The 19,399-nt window shown below is 33.9% G+C and overlaps 1 non-coding gene across 1 annotated transcript; it reads left to right on the top strand.

The window, feature by feature from the left end:
* Positions 1 to 18,883: 18,883 nt before the first annotated feature.
* Positions 18,884 to 19,065, top strand: LOC128576169 (U2 spliceosomal RNA). The gene has a single exon (XR_008377278.1). It is a non-coding gene; the product is annotated as a U2 spliceosomal RNA (small nuclear RNA).
* The last annotated feature ends 334 nt before the right edge of the window (positions 19,066 to 19,399 follow it).

A 19,399-nucleotide genomic window follows, 5' to 3' on the forward strand; every position in this document is an offset into this window, starting at 1 on the left:
ACCTTGAAGCATGGATATTTTTTCCAACATTATTCTGGTTAATTATGTGAAGATGTTTTTGGATGAGGTTGATATTTAAATTGGTAGACTTTGGATAAAGCAGTCTAACCTCTATAAAAATGTGGGTGAGCCTCATCCAATCTGTTGGAGTTGTTACTGGTGAAACCACTAACCACCCCTAAGCAAGAAGGAATTCTTCCAGTGCACTTCTTTTGGACACGAACTGAAAATTTTCCCTGTGTCTCCAACTTGCCCTCACTTTGCCGATTTTGGACTTAGCCAAGTCTCTATAATCAAGTGAGCCAATTATTAAAATCAATCCCTTTCTCTCTCTCTCCTGAATCCTGCATCAACTTTGACTGATACATCTTTTAGTGCTAATAGTGGACCTCTCATCTATTTTACTATGAAGAAAACCATGATCAATCCCCCATACTAAATGTGTGATAGCACCTTCTTTAAAAACCAAAACCAAAACCAAGACCATCAGCCCTTAAAACACAAACCAGTTTAATCACAAAAAAAAAAAAAGATGTAAATGATTATATAAGAGAGGTATGGTAAGATGTTGAAGAAGAAGAATATTGTGTGAAAATGTACATTAAGCACTATTGGGGCAGAGATAGGGTTATAACCGTGTAACAAAATACATTACAAACAAATCAAGTTTCTAAAGAAATTAGCTAGTGCCTAAAAACCTTTGTGCCATTCAACCATTTTGCGACATAATCATGATATTCTCAATTCTTTTGAGAGATATGTTTTATTCAATGTTGTCCTATGTTTCCTGAATGAAAATGTCATGAATAACTTTCCATTCCTTTTGTATCGTTGATCGATGACAAAATTTTAGCATCATTAAACAGTAGACTTCCTTTTAATTCCTTAAGTCGCTTTGCTAAAACTATAGGACACATAATTAGTTAGATTTTATAAAAGTAAAATAGTTAACATGATTATGAAAGTGGAGAAATCAATGAAAAACTAAATTATTTTATGTTTTGCAAAATAATTAGCAAAGCAATTTGTGATGAAAATTATTACCATTTTGGTGAGTAGTCTTATTCTTCTCACCTTTTCAGTAGTCTAAAACTCCTTTGTGATTGCTGAAAAAAGACATACAATTTTCTGGTTTGGGTACTGCACGAAATTCAACATTGGTCTTTGAAAAAGTGAGCTTAATCTTCAACCAAGTCAAGAAAAACAAACAAAAAACTTCACTGTGCTTTAATTCTATTCCGTGGCATCATAAAACAACAACTAATGATGTCTATTATTACTTTATTTTGTACCAGACATTTTTCTTTGAGGCAGTTAAACAAGCTGGCCAACTTTTCAAATAATGGGATAGAAAATAAACAAAGATATATAAAGCAAGTTATATAACATGTAATAAATATCTGTAGCATGTAAAATTATATGACACAGTATTTTTAAAAGTAAGAGATACAAAATGGAATTCATGATATTATTAATATTAGAAGATTAATAAGACTATTTCTGAAAAGGGAAAATGTGATCTGATACCAGAATAAAGTGAGGGAGAAAATGTTTGTGAGAGAGCTATCTAGATAAAGGAAAAAACAAGCAAATATAAAATAAACAATAAAATCATCAATGTCTAGCTCCTGGCTTTTAAACTCATATTGGACACCAAGACGATAGGTTTGAAGAAAGTTATTATTAAGAGAGGAAAAAAAATTCTTAAATTTGTTTAATGTTCATTTAAACACAATATGGGTCAATGTGGTTGATTATTATTGTAGGTATGATTCTATAATAACCTTCAGTGACTTGTGTCTTGAGTGTAGGTATAAACTATGTGCAAAACGGTATAATCAGGCTTTGGTTAAGTTATATAACACAGTTGACTTTAAAAAAGAGAGATTATCTTGGGTGGACCTGACCTTATTTGGTACCTCTATGAAAGGGACTGAGCTCTTCCTCGCAAAGAGATTTGAAGCATGAGAGAGGATACACATGAGAGAGATTCTTTTATGTTGGTTCTGAAGATAAAAGAGGTCAAGTGACAGGGAACACAGACAAACTCAAAAAGATCACAGCATCCTCAGCCTGACAGTTGAAAAGAAGGTGGGCACCTCAATCTTAGAACCACAAGGAATTGAATCCTACCAAATCTATGTGAGCTTGAAAGTGGACCCTGAACCCCAGATGAACATGTATCCCCTCTGACTTTCATTCTTACCTTGTGAAACTCTGATTGGAGTTTGTGAAACCCACAGTGTGGGGAGATAACAGGTGGGTGTTTTGTTAAGAAGAGAACTCCATGATAAACTTCCTGTCTGCAATGCAAGAGAATTCCATCTTAAGTCTCTAGATTGCAGTAATTGCTTTCGAGAACATTAGAAATGAATGCAAATACAATCATAGAATTTTCTCCCTAGTGTACATTTTGACAACCGTTGCTTTTGCTGCAATGTGTTATGGGGAAAATTTAAACTATTAAAAATAGGGAAGAATGAAGGATGAAAGGAGATTAGAAGTGACTATGCAGGCAGAGGTGCAAGAAATCAGACACTAGAGTTATCAAGATTTGAGTGTGACAAAAAGTTAAAATGTCTCATAATTGAAGAGTCTTAAGTGACATTTGCATTACTAAAAATTTTGAGCTGTGGCATCTGGTGTAATCGGAATGAATGCTTCTCTGTATGAGGTCATTCTAATTAAGCTGGACAGTTTAGCACAGTAATTGAGATTTTTATTTTTCCTGATCCACCTTTTATACCAGTGTGAATACCAACAACTGTAATAGAGTCCCTGACACCAACTATCTCATAAATGAGAGTGAGTGAAGCAGAAACAGCGGGCTCTGATCAATGGCTAATCATATAACTTGCTAAGTAGATCACCAAATGCCAAAAGAGTATATTAGTGAACAGGTAAATAAAATAATGTTACCTTAGATATTAGTGGGATGAGACAATTCCCCAAAGACCTAAGCACTTCTTTTCCCATGCACCATAAAATTATAGCCCCACACAAACAAGGAAAATATCTAGGAGAGTAGTAGGACATGAGAAACTTATAAAAGACAAAGTATTTTTACAAAGAGAGACCAAACATTACTAAAGTGACAGTATTGTTATGCCAGTCTCTTGTTGATTGATGGAATTATGACATTATTCTATCAATTAACATTAGAAGGTTACAAATTTGTAATAGTTATAGACAACATAAAGAAGTTGCAATATTGCTGAGTATGGGAAGCATAGTGTGAATAAATGTTAATACCATTCACACGCACATATGTATGCACACGTACCCATACATAGAGACACATCTTTATCTCAAAATCAATCATCCTTGTATTACAGTTTGAGTTACTATAAAAAAATGCCCTATGTGTGACTTAAACAACAAACATTTATTTCTCACAGCTCTGGAGGCTGGGAAATCCAAGATCAAGGTGCTGGCAGATTAAGTGTTTGTTTAGAGCTTTCTTCTGGTTTGCGGATACTGTCCTCTCATCAGATCCTCACAGGGAGAAGAGCACAGAGCAGGAGCCAGTGCTTTCTTGTCTTTTCTTAGAAGGGCACCAATCTCATTGTAAGGGCTCCAGCCTCAAGACTGGTTTACTCTTACAGGCCCCACGTTCTAATACCTTCTCACTGGGTGGGTCAGGATTTCAACGTATGAATTTTGGAAGGACACATATATGCCATCCATGACAATTCTCTATGTTAAAATGTAAGTAATCTATAGTTGGTTCATGTTTTTACATAAAATACCACAGTGAAATATCAGCATGCTAGTTCTTTTAGTTCTGATAACTTAGTTTAAGTTGGATAAATAACAAAGGATGATGATTCATATGGCAGAATATATGCAAACAAAAAAATAAAGAAAATGATCCATTTAGAAAATACTAACCTGAACAAGGACCTACCTCATAATCATTTTTATATTACCTAAACATGGTTATTTGGTACATTTTCTATTTATTCTAGATAAGGTTGAAATGTCACTCATATTGTGTTACAGTTATTCTTTGGTATATATACATTTTTCTAAACAGAGTAAGAGATATCTGGTTTATAATTCTGTTAGCATCTGGAGTCACTATGGAGTTCTGTAGCTCATTAAAGTGCTATACCAGTATAAGAGTTTATTTTTTTCTTGTTTCTTAATTCAGTGTTCACATTTCCTACCTTGTCAGTTTACAGCATGATAGGTGCTCCCAAATTTGGAATTTTGGAAAGCAACCAGGGTGGCATTTGATTTCATTAACAATACAACACTTCACAAATTATCACTGAATAAGTTGCCATTACATCTATTTTTCTCATGTGAAGCAAAAACAAAGCTTAACTAATTAATTTGTTTTATATTTGGTGTGCATGTGTGACTGTGGAGGATTTCAAGGGAATTTAGAGGGAGAACTCAGGATTGATCCTAAAATTCATTATTCTTTATGAAAAATACAATTTAAATTTGAATGGTACAACATAAAATCAAACACTAATTTCCTAAGATGAATTTCACTTGAAAACAATAACTTTTGTGACTAATAAATGTGTTGATTCATATTCATCATTGATTTTAAAATTTCAGACCCACATACAATTTATTTCATTCCAAAGAACAGAAATCAGGTAACTGTTATTATATATATATCCTAATATTTTATTCACTGATTGAATAAAGATATCCATACTGAGGTATATGTTTTCAAATTCTATTTATTGAACATTATATCCCATTTGTGTTTTTCTATTCCTGCTTCTTTTGCTTCTTTTATATCTAAATAGTGGTGTCCCAAGAAGCAATATATACAGAAGTTATCTCTTAAATTATGGCTTATTTTGGTATAACAAGATAAGTTTCTCTTTACTTCAATATCAGTTGGTTTCATCATTTAATATTAGATAACAGTTTATACTTGAGCAAATGAGTGATTATCTTACATAATCAGAATTTTACTTCCATTATAAATATAAATCCATTCTCCAACCCTATGTATTAAAAATGATAGGGGACAGTAAGAGATTTTCTTTTCACATAAAATGTCTTAGCCTATTAAGGTGGTCAGGACATTGTCTAAGCAGATATTCATTCCTATTGTAATACATAGCGGAAATAATATTGAACATGGATATATTAAAATGTTTTCAAATGTTGAGTAGATATGATTGTGCTCTATATATGGGAATTGGAGGGTAGAATTTATCCACAAAATAAATAATAAGTAGAATGCCTTTACTTGCCCATGTCAAATAAAAACTAGAGAATAAATACAATCCTAGGTAATGGATGAAACAGAGCTTAAAGAAAGAAACAAACATATTCATCATAAAGAGTGTAGCAAGTTCATTGTTCTAGATTCTTTCTCCACCATCACTGCCCATATAGGTTTAAATCATCACCTACCATTGATGTTACTCCTTAAAAAGTCTCAAATTGGATTTGACCTTTCCCATATGCCATTTGTCAATTTCAAGTTTGTGACTTTGCCACCTCTTACCACAATGCAATGACAAGAACCAAATTTACTCTCCTATCTTAAAGAATTTAAAAAACAGACAAAATTTGTGAAGTAAATATTTTAAGACTTTGAATCATAGGCAAGGCAAGGCATTGAGAATGGAGAGGAAAGTATCAAACAAGTGGAACCAGGTGATTAGGTCAGTTTACAGACCAAAGGCATTTTTCAGGCAAAACGACAGGAAGTGAAACTTACATAGAGGCTGGCTGTGTCCTCACTTGAGGAAAGAGTTCAGAGTTCAGGGAAATTCAGATGGTTGCAGTTCACAGGACAGAGACCAAAGGAGAGAGAGAGAAAGGAGACGCACAGTGTACAGTTGAGTACCGGTCAGCACATGATTATTAAAGAATTAAATCCATGAAAAGACCACCAAAAATAGAACAATTCTTAGAGATAATATAATTTCTACTTTCGACAGCAGCTACCCCATTCCACCTTCCTATTAGCAACACAGGAAGGTTCTTATTTCTCTGCATCCTTGGTAACATTTATTATTTCCCATTTTTTAAAAACTGTAGCTGGTTTGGCACCCATAGCACATTGGTTATGGAGCTGGCCACATGCACCAAGGCTTCCAGGTTTGAACCCAGCCTGAGACAGCTAAATAACAACGACAACAAAAAAAGAGCCAGGTGTTATGGCAGGTGCCTATAGTCCCAGCTACTTGGGAGACTGAGGCAAGAGAATCTCTTAGGCCCAAGATTGTTAGGTTGCTGTGAGTTGTGATGCCACAGCACTCTGCCAAGGGCAACATAGTGAAACTTTGCCTTAAAACAAAACAAAACAAAACAAAAAAAACAAACTGTACCTATACTAGTGGGTATGGAGCAGTTATCATTGTTGTTTTGACTTGCATCTCTCTGATAACTCATGCTGTTGAATGTCTTTTCAGGTACTTTTTGGTCATTTTATATATTGGAAAAATGTTAATTAAAGTCCTTTTTTATTTTTCAAAAAAAAAAAGAAATAATATAATTTCAAGTAGCATAATTCCTGGAAGTTATGAATGGCTAAAAATTATTCACATTTCCAGCAGCCAAATGAAAAGATTTCTTAGTCAAGGTGTCAGTGAGAATTTTTAAAAGATTAAAACCTTTTTAGTGGGGTCATGTTAGATCTACCTGAAAAGTATCTGAACTCTCCTAAGAAAGTTTAAAAACAAGGTTGGAAGGGTTCAAACTGTTTATTAGTAACTCAACTACAGTTTAGAAGAAATCACAGAAATAGTCAAATGAATAAAAGAAAATTTAGATATAAGACATTATTGTATTAAAAATGCAAGGGTAGAAACATTCCATGAACTCATTAATAATAAGAAAGCTGGGGTTTGTAGATGAATGTAAAGTTCTATTTATTATTTCTGGACTTTTGTAAGAACATCTTACATACTCTCAATTTTTTCCTGTTTGTATTCCTGTAATTATTCTTACAGAATAATCTTTTATGGAATAGAATTATTATTAGATTTCCTGAAAACATAAGAAAAGGACTGGTGTATTCTTCGCTTAGCTCAGAGATCAGGTGGCAAAAAGTGGGGAATGTTCATAAAAGCTTCAGGGAAAAAAAGACCCACAGATAACTAAAAAAAGATCACATACATGGAGGTATACAATAGAGCTGTGGTCCTCAAATCCTGGGCTACAGAACAGTAGCATCAGTTGGTGGCCTCTTAGGAACTGGGCTGCACGGAGGAGGTGTGTGGTAAGGCCAGAGAGAGGAGCTTCACCTGTTTCTACAGACACTCCTCATCTCTGGCATCACACCTGAGCTCCGCCTCCTGTCAGATCAGCTGCAACATTAGATTCCCATAGGAGCTCAAACCCTACTGCAAACTGGACATGTGAAGGCTCTAGGTTGTGTGCTCCTTATGAAAATCAAATGTCTGATGATCTGAGATGGAGCTATGGCCGTGACACAAGTGTTAGAACCATCTAACTTCAGGAAAACAAGCCCAGGACTCCCACAGATTCTGCATTATGATGAGTTGTATAATTATTTCATTCTGCATCGCAATGTAACAATAATACAAATAGAGCACACAATAAATTTAGTGCACTTGAATCATCCCCAAACCATTACCTCCCTCTCCCCATACTGTGAAAAGTGTTGTCTTCCATGAAACCGGTCCCTGCTGCCATGAAGTTTAGGAATTACTGCCATAGATCATCGAAGCCTCCAAGGAATGGCCAAGGTGCGACTCTTTGAGAGATCCAAGACATTTAAAAGCAACCATGGGTACAGGGCAAGAGAAATCCACACATAGGTCCAGGCAAGACAAATGCTCAGGAAAGACCAAAGAATACCTTAAGTCTTTTCCGTAATCTGATCTAATTCACAACATGCCCTAGTAATAAGTTAAATTCTTGGCATGAAACTCCTGTGCCAGAGATAGGCGGCATACCATTTTTCATTGTCTTTTGTTTTTTTTAACTTTCAAACTTTCCAAGCTCCTAGCATTTATGTCTTTCTTACAGTATATACTTGAAGTTGGTCTAGTCATTGGCTGTGATAATTTTATATTTTATCTTTTATAATTAGGTAAATTATCATGTATTTTAATTATTGATAAATTGTGACCTGAGTGGTTTTATAATTTTTTTTTTTACTTTATTTATTTTAAAAAATATTTTCCCCTATACTTGAGTGTTCTCTTTTAGGTAATTTGGGTTTTTTTCTTCACTTTGTGTGATTTACCTTGATAAGTATGTCTTTTTTTTTATTAAATCATAACTGTATACATTGATATGATCATGGGGCATCATACACTCACTTCATAGACCATTTGACACATTTTCATCACAATGGTTAACATGGCCTTCCTGGCATTATCTCAGGGATTGGTGGGATCATACCTGTAGATAAGTATGTCTTATAAATCATCTTCATGATAGGTTACATAATTTTATATGAATTTGTCACGTAAACTAATTAGTTAAACTAATCCAAAATTGGCTATATACAACATTTATTAGTAGAAATTTAAAAAATAAAGATGACCCTCAAGGACTCAATCTAATAAAAAGCTACTCTAAGTTTGATAATTATGATTCAATGCTAGAGTCTGGATTATTAGATGAAATAAAATTTGATACAATGATCATAAAATTTTGTTTTGAGTTGGTTTTGATATGAGTTCTTTAATGTTATATGGATTTAACTGATGTGGAGGGGTAGAGAAAGGAATTTAAAATAAAGGACCTGTGAAAAAGTCCTTCAGTAAAGTGTTTTGGCTAAAGTGTGTGTGTGTGCACAGCAACACTGGTTATAGTAGTAATAATAATAACGGTTCATTACTAATAGATTTAAAGCTGATAGGAAATAAGAACATGTTTACTAGCATACTGGGAAATGCTTTTACATTTAACGGGTAGCCAATACAATATTTGAACAGGGGAGTGGTACTTTCATTCTTAACAACATTGGGTAGGAAAATTACGAACAGTTAAAACTGGCAGAAAAATGACTTAAAAGATTATTGACACAGTCTAGAACAGAAAGAGAAGTGAGTTCTCAGCTTGGAAAGAGATACTGGGACTTGAAAGCTGGGGAAGAAAATCTTCAAGACATGATGGAGGGAAAAATACAGAAATTGGCAAGTATTTAGATGGTGGGAGAGAACCTTGTCTTGAGAATGGAAGAAATGCAGACATAAATTACTCTAAATGTGGGACTGTGTATATGTTGAATATATCACCAATTTATTCAGACCCACACAGACATGTAAATATATACACAGGCTCCTTGCCTGTTTTCCCTAAAGCAGGTTATACTATTAAAATATTATCAATTCTCAAATTTTTATATTTTTAAAATTGATTTTGGGTTTAAAAAATTTGGTATTAACTTCAGTCCTTTTTCTGTTCATATTAGACTTAATAATTTATATAGGCTGTTTTGCTCATTAATTCTGTTATCTAGCTAGCTCTCCAGGACAGTCTTTTAATTCTATGATATGGAAACAATTCTTATTTACAATGGGTATGTACATTTTCTATTTCGAGACACATTAGGAAGTTCTCACAATTTAAGCATGTTCTTGACAGGTTCATATGATTTCTGACATGAATTGCCTAAAAGGATTGAAGCTTATGAATGATTGAACATATCCATGGTATCTGAGAAAACAAGAAAGGCATACATGATTTTGTTGTCTCTTTAAATTATGTGGAGTAAAGAATTCTCTTTTGTGATTCAGGCAGCACACACAATCTAATTTCTCTAATTAGTTTCCTTATTTCTTCTTCTGCTTTCATGGCATCCATCCACAAGCAAACAGCACAATCCAAAAATGAGTTTCTATTTGAATGACAGGCATATCAGCCAAGACTTCTAACTAAGAGTGGAGAAGGGATATTGGAAAGAATAGGGTGAATCTAGTAAAATGTCAGGAAAGCAGAAAGAATTTGTATAGATTTCAGGCCAGTTACTACTCTCAAATCTCTTCTAAGGCATTTTCAGGTAACCTCAAGGATTAATATTTAAATTAAGAAAGTATCTATAGCCAGATTCCGTAGGCCATGCTTGTAATCTTAGCGCTTTGGAAGGATGAGGTGGGTGGATTGCTTTAATTCAAGAGTTCGAGACCAGCCTGAGCAAGAGCCAGCACCTGTCTCTACAACAAATAGAAAAAGTAGCCAGTTGTTGTGGCAGGCACCTGTAGTCCTAGATACTTGGGATGCTGAGCTCAAGAGTTTAAGGTTGCTGTGAGCTATGACATTACAGCACTCTAGCTGGGGTAACAGAGTGAAGCTTACTCTCAAAAAAAAAAAAAAGAAAGAAAAGCAAGTAAACAAATAAATTCATATTTTTAAAGAGTCTATGCATCAAAAAGAGAGCGAGGATACCCACTACAATTTTTTCTTATGACTTTTAGTCAAGACGTTTATTATATAGACAGACCTCCTTGTCTTGAGATACCCATGTGCAAAAAAATGGAAAGAGAATAGAGCTTGGCTAAATCAGAAGCTCTTTGCCCATGGTCTATACACAGAGTTATAAGTGCATTATTATAGGAAACACTTTAATTTAGAAATCAGTTTTATACCCCAGACTCAAACTATTGTCAGTACTGTTATAAGTTTGCAGATTTAGCAGGATATTACCAGTGGTCCACTGAATACAGGCTGTGAGCCTACTACGTGCTGTTTATAGTGGGATGAAGGACATCACCATCTCAGGTAAACTCTCTGAGATGGCCTGCAAGTAGCTGATATTAAATTGAAATAAACTGTTAAGGGCCAGGAGAGGAACAGAAGCTAAACACTTAAACTAAGTGAATAAATAGAAATAAAAATGTGGTCAGATTTCAAGACCGTCCGTATTTAGGTAAGAAGAGTATTTGTGATAAGGCTCATGTGAGATATTGTATCTTTGTTGGTTAAGGTGATTAAGTTTGGAGTAATTTGTTATGCTTTAGTAGAGAACTCATATACCATGTGAGCTTAATAATGCACACTATTAGAATTGATACTCTGATTTAAATCCGGAAGAAAAATGTAGTCCACTATTCATTTTTATACATATTTGCAAGGAAAGAAGGAAAAAGTCTCTCTCATAATATGGCCAGTTTCACTAAGAATGAGAGACAGTAGATCCTCTTGCCTCAGCCCCCCAAGCCCTGTCCCTCATGAGCTAGTTCATTACTGTAAGGATAAATCCCCTATTTTCTTCATCTCAAGGAACTATTGAAGAATTTTTTTTTTTTTTTTTTTTTTGCCACCTGTTTTCCTTTGCTTATAGGTTTGTTTTGGTACATTGAAAGTTTATCAGTAAAGATTTTTTTTTTTTTTCTCTGTTAATTTTGTAACGCGGTAATGATAAAGTGTATTTCTTTGATTCTAAATGTTCTCCAAATTTTACAAATTCTTACGGATTATATGATAAATGTGGATGCCAAATGTAACAATATTTTTGAAAAAATAGTATTGAGAAAAAGAAATAATTTACTTCAACCTAGAAATGTATAAACTATTGCACTATCTTCTGTTAAAATTTAGTCATAAAAAGAAGTTTATTTTGAAGCTACAATTTCAAAATAAAACATACTGTTTACAGAACATACATGACTCTGACACTGTTTATAAATCAAAATAAGATAACAAAATTTAAAAAGACATGTAAAATGCATATCAACTAACTCTGTTAAAGTTCATTGTGTTAGATGCTGTGTGTTAGATACTTAGAATAAAAACCTGATTATATTCTTAAGAGTTTATATTTTAGTGGGAGATACAGATATTTAACGATCACTTCAACAAATGTGATGATATATACTATCTCCTAAGTCTTCATAAGAGAAGGGGTTGGACTTTCAGATTGAGCAGAAACTACTTGGGAACAGTGGGAGGTGAAATTGGAGGTGGAAAGCTGGGATCTTAGTTTGTTCATGGGAAGGATAAGGTGGAAAACCAGGCTAAACTTTAACTCTGGTTGTTTAGATGCAAGAGGCCTTCTACTCTATTATAAATTCATGTAAGTTTGGGGTCATTAATACGTTTGACCCTATATCTTTTCTAGTTTCTATTATTTCCATAATTGAGTAACAAAGGAAATGTCAGTGCCGGTACCCAGTGGGCCATCTTTAATGGAAAGTTCTTCAACATTTATTACATATCCACCCCCAGTAAGCCCTCTTAAGCTACCATTATGCTAGTACATAGTATCCAGTTTTTCTCTGGTATGGGGTATCCTTCTCATTTTCCTGTTGCTGAGATTTTCTCCAACCTTTAACTTCAATTTTTCCCTTCTTAAATATCCTCCTTCCTCTATACCTCTTTCCCCTCTATCCCCAGAACACTAAATATCTTGTCAATTAGCTTATGATTTTCTAAATGTCAAGGAGAACTGGTGACTTTCATTTTCCTTTCTGCTCTGATCTCTAAAATTAAAGGGCTGGGCTCCATTACAACTATAAGGGGAAGTAAAAGTATTAAGGAATTGTTATGAATACCCATGCCTTTTAGAAAACACGAGAAATTAAACCAATAGATACAAAGGGACAAGGAAAAACAAGACAATATTGCAATACTTTTTCTGATCACTTATTCAGTTATTTTTTTAGACATCTAGAGAAGTTCGAATTTTATTAATAGACATAAAAATCCAAGGGAATAAAGATAATACATAAAATTTGGAACTCATTTATTATATTTTATATGAGCCAATGAATTATTTCCAAACAACAGTTACTAGCGAGTGATGTTTAATTCATAAGTAAGAAAATAATTACATTGAGGTTATCTGAAGATAATCACATAATTATTGTCAAATCAAAAGATGAAGTACAATTCACAGCACATCATTTAAACATAATTGTAAAGAGTTATAAAATAAAAATTTCCCAAGAAATCTATGTAGGCATTAAACAAAGAGAAATAATACAGAATTTGATGAAGTTATGATTAAAGGATATACAGAGACAAACAATTTAGGACGCATAATTCTTTAATCACAAAGATGATATTTACTTTCATAAAATTTTTACTGCAATATAAATTAGTGTAAAAGGAATTTCTGTAAACAAATTTTACTCCTCAAAAAGCAAAGATTAAGTCACTACAGGTCAAAAGAATTAGTGTCCAATTCATAAATCCTCCCTTGAGTACTTGGCTTGCTTGCAAACTCTAGGAAATTCTCTTTATAAACTGTGAGTGTTAACTATTTGGTGTGTCATTCCATCCACTGTTTTTTAGGAAACATTTAGCACCTACTTATCCCCACTGGAGAGATGCCCCAGAGCTCTTACAGTCTACTCTTAGCTCTCACTTAGACCTCAGAAGGAGCTTCTTTTTCTCCAGTCTTTATCAGAATTATACAATAAGGAGGCATGATTCTGATGTTCACATTTTGTTAAAGAAGGAACAAAGCAATGTCCTACTGCCAAATAAATGCTGTCTTTTGCCAATCTGAAGGGGTCACCTTTTGACAAAGGTGTGTTATGTTTAAATAAAAGTATCAGGCAAACAACTGAACACTTAATGTAACATTTCTCTTTTTAAGACACAGGGTATCTTGGAGAAAGTCATTTACTAGTGTACAAGGTTTTTTGATGTAAACACAAGGTCTTGTGGAGTAGAGATTTTGGCTTCCATGTTGCTGCTCCACTATCATAGCCTCCCCCTCACCCCAGTGCCCTGGGCAGTTCATAAAGAAGGAAACCTTTGAGACCAGATCAGAGAATTCTAAACTCAACAGGTCCATGAACTCTCCCTCAGATATGCTCTTTATGTACTTGAGATTAATGACAGAACTTTCTTTCTCCTCCTCCACCTTCCTTGACTTGTTACAAATTTTTGTTCCCATAGTTATTAGTGTATGTACCCATACAATTTTACTACCCTGTTTCCCAAAGGTGTGCTCCCAAAGATGCACTAGGTCTTATTTTCAGAGGATGTCTTATTTTTGGGGAAACAGGGTATTATTATTTTCAGTTTATTTTCACTTCTATGTAGGATATGCACAATTATATTTTTAAAAGTTCAAACAAAGCCATGTACTCAATTTTTTATTATTCAAGTTTTAACTCTTTTCAAAAATCTTATAATTCTGAAAATCCCATATTGACAGTTGTCTGAAAGCAACACCCTGTATTTCCATTGTGTGGAATAATTGTACCTTTTAGAAGGGTCAAATCAGTAATGACAATTTCGAGAATTGTCAAAGGCAGGATAATTCATTGTTCTAGTCTAACACATGCTGAGAATAGGCCTTTGTTATTTGATGAATGAAGGTCCAGTGAGGTTTTGCACAGAATTCTTTCCAGGAAAATGTAATTATGCATAGATGTTTTCCACATGTCTGTGTTACTTCACTATTTTAGCTAAAAATATATATATATAAACAACATTAGGTACATTGGGAGAAAATAACAAGGGATGATAAAATAATCAATGGCAAAGTGCTACATGTGTAGTACATGCTTTGAGAACATTTTTTAAAGTATAAGATGGTGCCTTCACAGTGGGAGGCTAAGTCTCCTTTGTCTAGTTCACCTCGCAAGCATTGATTTACCCTCCTGTATTTCTCTACAAATGTATGCTATCCACTTTTTGGTATAAAGGCTTAAAGGCTTTATAAATGATTAAAATCATGCCAAAAAAAGGCAACACGTGTGGAATACAAAGACAATTTTGAAATATCTCTTAAAGTTATTGCTTCAATCATTGAAAAGAATGTTCACTATCTTGTACATTATATAAATAAAATTTCCAGATAACACTGATTACCATTATATGCAATATATGGAATCATTCATGTCAACAGATTTTATAAGGGTGTTTGTTTTTGTATCTTCGTCATCTGATATCTAAGGGTTGTTAAAAATCTATTCAGTTCCTCACTAGTCATATTCAATAAAATATATACGTGGTTGTGTGTATGGATTTATTATGGTATTACATATTTAGAAGTTAATTTAAGTTTTAAAATTTTAGTTTAAAAATTAAGAGAGAAATATAAATTAAAACTAAAATGATATCATTTTACCCCGTCCAGAATGGTTATAATTAACAAGCTTACCAGATGTTGGTGAGAATGCAGAGAAAAAGGAATGCTTATATACTGTTGGTGGCAATATAAATTAGTAGAACATCTATAAAAATCAGTGTGGCACTTTCTCAAGGAACCAAAAAAAGAACTACTGCTTTAACCAGCAATCCTTCTACTGAATATCCACTCTTAGGAAAATAAATCAATATGTTAAAAAGACACTTGTACTCACATGCTTATCACAGCACTATTCACAAAAGCGAAAATTCAGAATCAACCTAAGTGTCCATCAATAGATAAATGGATAAAGAATTTGTGTTATATGCACCACAATGGAATGCTATTCAGCCACAAAAGAATGTAATCTTGTCCTTTATGACAACATAGACGAAACTGGAGTTATTACCTTCAGTGAAACAAACCAGACACAAAAAATTAATTGTTATATGGTCTCACTCACAAATGGGTGTTCCAAGGGTGTACACATGGAAAAGAAAAGTTGAATGATAGACAATGAAGACTCAGAAAGATGAGGATGTGCAAAGAGAGAAGATGTTAAGAAAGATCTTAATGGAGACAGTGCACGTCACTCAAGTGAAAAATACCCTGAAAACCTGGACTTGACTACTAGGCATCACCATTTTTACCTCAAAAATTTATAGAAATGAGAAAAAAATAACTTCAAAAGGTATATTCATTTTAAAATTTGAATTCAGGACCTCTACTTGCTATGAAAGAAATATCTACTTATTATATAGGTTAGGACTGTGGATAGCCACTAATAAATTCTGAAAATTATTTACAGCTATTATATTGGCATATTCTGAATTTGTTGTAGTAAAATATATTTGAAGAAATGATGAGGGAAAGATTTTTAAATGTTACTTGGCATGCTGCTTCATCCCTAATTAAAAGAAATACACCCACATGGATACACATACACACACACGTGAACATTAAAGCAATGATCTGAAAAAGTCTCTAATAGATTTAGAGACCAAAAAAAAATTAATAAATGATATTAAGGAATCCTATCTGTGGTTAGCTTGTGAGGAAAATTATAGCCTAAGTCACTAAATAATTTGTAGCAGAGATTTCTTCATTTTCTATGTTTTCCTTGAAAGAAGAGTGTATTAGTTATGCTTTGCCAGAGAAATACAACAAATAACATATTCATATACATATACTTACATATGCATGTATCTGTGTGTATGTATGTGTATATATATTTATACATAGAGAAAGAAATAGATATATCTGTTTTTCTATACCTACATCTGTATGCAGAGAACATGATTATGATAAGGCTATAAGCTATCAACTTGCATTATTATGGAGCCTGAGAAGACCCATTATCTCCTGCTTTTACCTGAAGAGCCAGGAAAATTAATGGGATAGTCTGAAGAGCTGAAAACTGGAGGAACTAATGGTGTAGATTCCAGCCTGAATCTGAAGTCCTGAGGAACCAGAAGTGCCTACAGTAGAAGATGAAACCTCGTGGAGTGAATTCAACTTTCCTCTGCACTTTTCTTCCATTTAAATCCTCGACGGATTGAATTACTCCTACCCACACTAGTCAGGGCCAGACCTTCTCTACTCTACCAATTAAGTTACCAGTATCTTCCAAAATTTCCCCCACCGACATATCCAGGAGTAAAGTTTCCAAGCCATGTGGGCATCCTGTAGCCCAGTCAAGTTAGCCATCCCAGGAAGTCACAGGGGTATTCTGGGAAGACAAAGATTTTTCTACGATGCTAAAAGATTTAGTATTATTCTGCACTGATATAATTTTCCAGGCCTTCATGGGCACTTCTGGAATGTTTCTGAAATCTGGCTCCTTGTGGCATCTTCTCCAAGTTGCATAGACCTGAAAACACTAGTACTGAATCTGAGCACTGTGTCAGGAGGCTCCAGAAACACAGCAATCATTTGTTGTAGTGAGGGCAAAACTCACATCCTAATTTCTTTCAGTACTGTATATTGTAAGGATTGTCTCCTTCATGGCATCAAAATTAGGGACCAGCAGAGTGTATGAAAACTATTAATCTAAGAAAACCATGAATACTGCTTAATTTCATGAACTAAAATATGCAGTAACAGAATGCCAATCTTAGTTTTTCTTTATTCCTCCCTGGATTATCACTTTTAGCTGAGCAAAAATGTAGCTAAATTGGGCTAGTGCTATCTGTGCATGAATGACTACACAGCGTCACCTGATCCCTTGTTCTATGATTGAGTCACACACAAGAAAGATGAATGTAACAAGATGAAATTCACATTTGCCACCCCCATCAAATGGTCCAGTTTTCAGAATGGGCTGAGATTGTATTCACAGAAAATACGTTTGGAGTGGCTCTCTCTCTAAGCATTTTAATGATCCTGTGATTATTTTTGTAGACATTGTTTTTCTGTCAAAAGGGGCAAATGTTTGCTTCTTTTCATCCTTGAAAGACATTTGTCTTCTATCACACATCAAAAAAAATTGACATATGCATTTGCGAGCCACTTTCTTATAAATAAAACACAATCATAAAGTGGTCAGTGCATTTTCACAATATTGCCATGAGGACATTTGATATTTTTGGTGCAGGAGTGTTTTAAAGATTAAAAATAATTCTGGAAAAAAAAGCAAGTATAGAAAACTTTTAAATGTAATTTCCAAAATTGTTTAAAGTTTAAATTTGGGTAGGCAAAAGTAGATGAATTCAGAGTGGAATTTATTGTATATGTGGAAAAAGAGAAGCAAAATTGTGTCACTAATAATCAGTACTGAGACATTGCCTCATTTTATATAATTCATTTTCAGTGCAATGTTAATGTGACAGAAACAAAGCAGATGATACTGATGAGGACTCTGGACAAATTCAAAGTCTTTTTGTCTTCCACATTTTGACTTTGGTCAGAAAGAGACTGGAGTCCTCACTATTTAAGGTATAAATTAAAGGATGCATATAAGATTATGTCTAACGTCATAAAATTCAATTTTGGTGTGGTAAAGAAAAAGAAAAATGCCTTATTTACATGAAAAATTAAGTTAAATTAATATGTGTAATTATACCTATAGTTAGACATTTAATATACATATTGTATACACACACATACATATATTATACATAGAGAGAAAGATGGAGAGGGAAGAAGGTCTGTAAATGTAAGATCCTTTTGCTATTAAGACATATTAGTTAAATATCAGCAAATCTGGATTTCTTTTAAAATTAGTTCTCTCATACCAATGTGAAATTAGAGCATATTAAGGAACTGGCAGAATGATCCAGATTTCACTTAAAAGAAACCAATATTAAATAAAGCTTTCCTGTATAAGCAAGCTTTCTGCTATCAATATGCTTGCAAAAGAGAAAAAAAAAGTAATGAATAAGTAAAACTACTTGGAAAAAAAGTTTCTTCAGTGATTTTGTTCCCATTTCCAGTAAATTCACTTTAAACATTAATGCAGTGAACAAAGGTAATACTGTAAACAACAAGCACATTTTCTTGAGGGCACTGCAGACTCACTGCTCATCATTTGTAACACTGAACATTTTTGCACTCAAATCTATCTACCTTGTTTTGATTTTCCTGCTGTTACTCATTCCCCCAGCATTTCCTTATGGCCACCTACTTTCTATCCCTTAACATTTCTCTTTTGAATTTCTTTCACACAGTTCTGGAAAAAAAGTAACATCCCCCAGACTTTGTTGCCTACTACATTCTCATACATCTACATGGTTATTTGCTTTGATAATTGTAAATTAAGTAGAATAAGAGGGACTTAATTTGAAATAACATCTTAAAGAAGGTTTCTACAAGGAACAAAGGGCACTGCTTTCTGAAATGTACACAGCTATGATTTAATTTAAAAAAAAAAAGTGCTCCTATTTAGAATCAGCTCTGCCCATCGCTTCTCGGCCTTTTGGCTAAGATCAAGTGTAGAATCAGCTCTGCTTCAGACTGTCAGATGGGCCTTTGACGTACTTTGTCAGGATTTTAGCTGTGGCATCACTTTGCTCTGGGTATAGTTGGAAGCAGGTCAACCTGTGACTTCTGCCTTAATAAAATGTTCTTGTTATTAGCTTACCTTGGCCTTGTGTGTTCACTGCTGGCTCAATGGTGCTTCTAATTAGAATGCTTAATTCTTGGCTATTTCAGCACCTGATTGCTGCATTGCAGGTGGTGGTCTAACTGAGCTAACCAATAGTAAACAAATGATAAAGAATTGGTTCAATTATGGTCATGCTTATATTTTGCAGGGTATGAGATTTTTTTTCCTTCTTTATCTGTTCACCAAATTTTGTTAAGTTGTCATGTTCCCTAAGATAACAAATCCTGAAAATAGCTCTCCAGGCATGGCTCTATATTATTTCTAAGTGAGAACATCTTCTTCTCGTGGCATAAAAGGCAATTTAAACATCT

The sequence above is a fragment of the Nycticebus coucang genome, chromosome 23 (genome assembly GCF_027406575.1).
Source record: "Nycticebus coucang isolate mNycCou1 chromosome 23, mNycCou1.pri, whole genome shotgun sequence".
Classification (NCBI taxonomy): domain Eukaryota; kingdom Metazoa; phylum Chordata; class Mammalia; order Primates; family Lorisidae; genus Nycticebus; species Nycticebus coucang.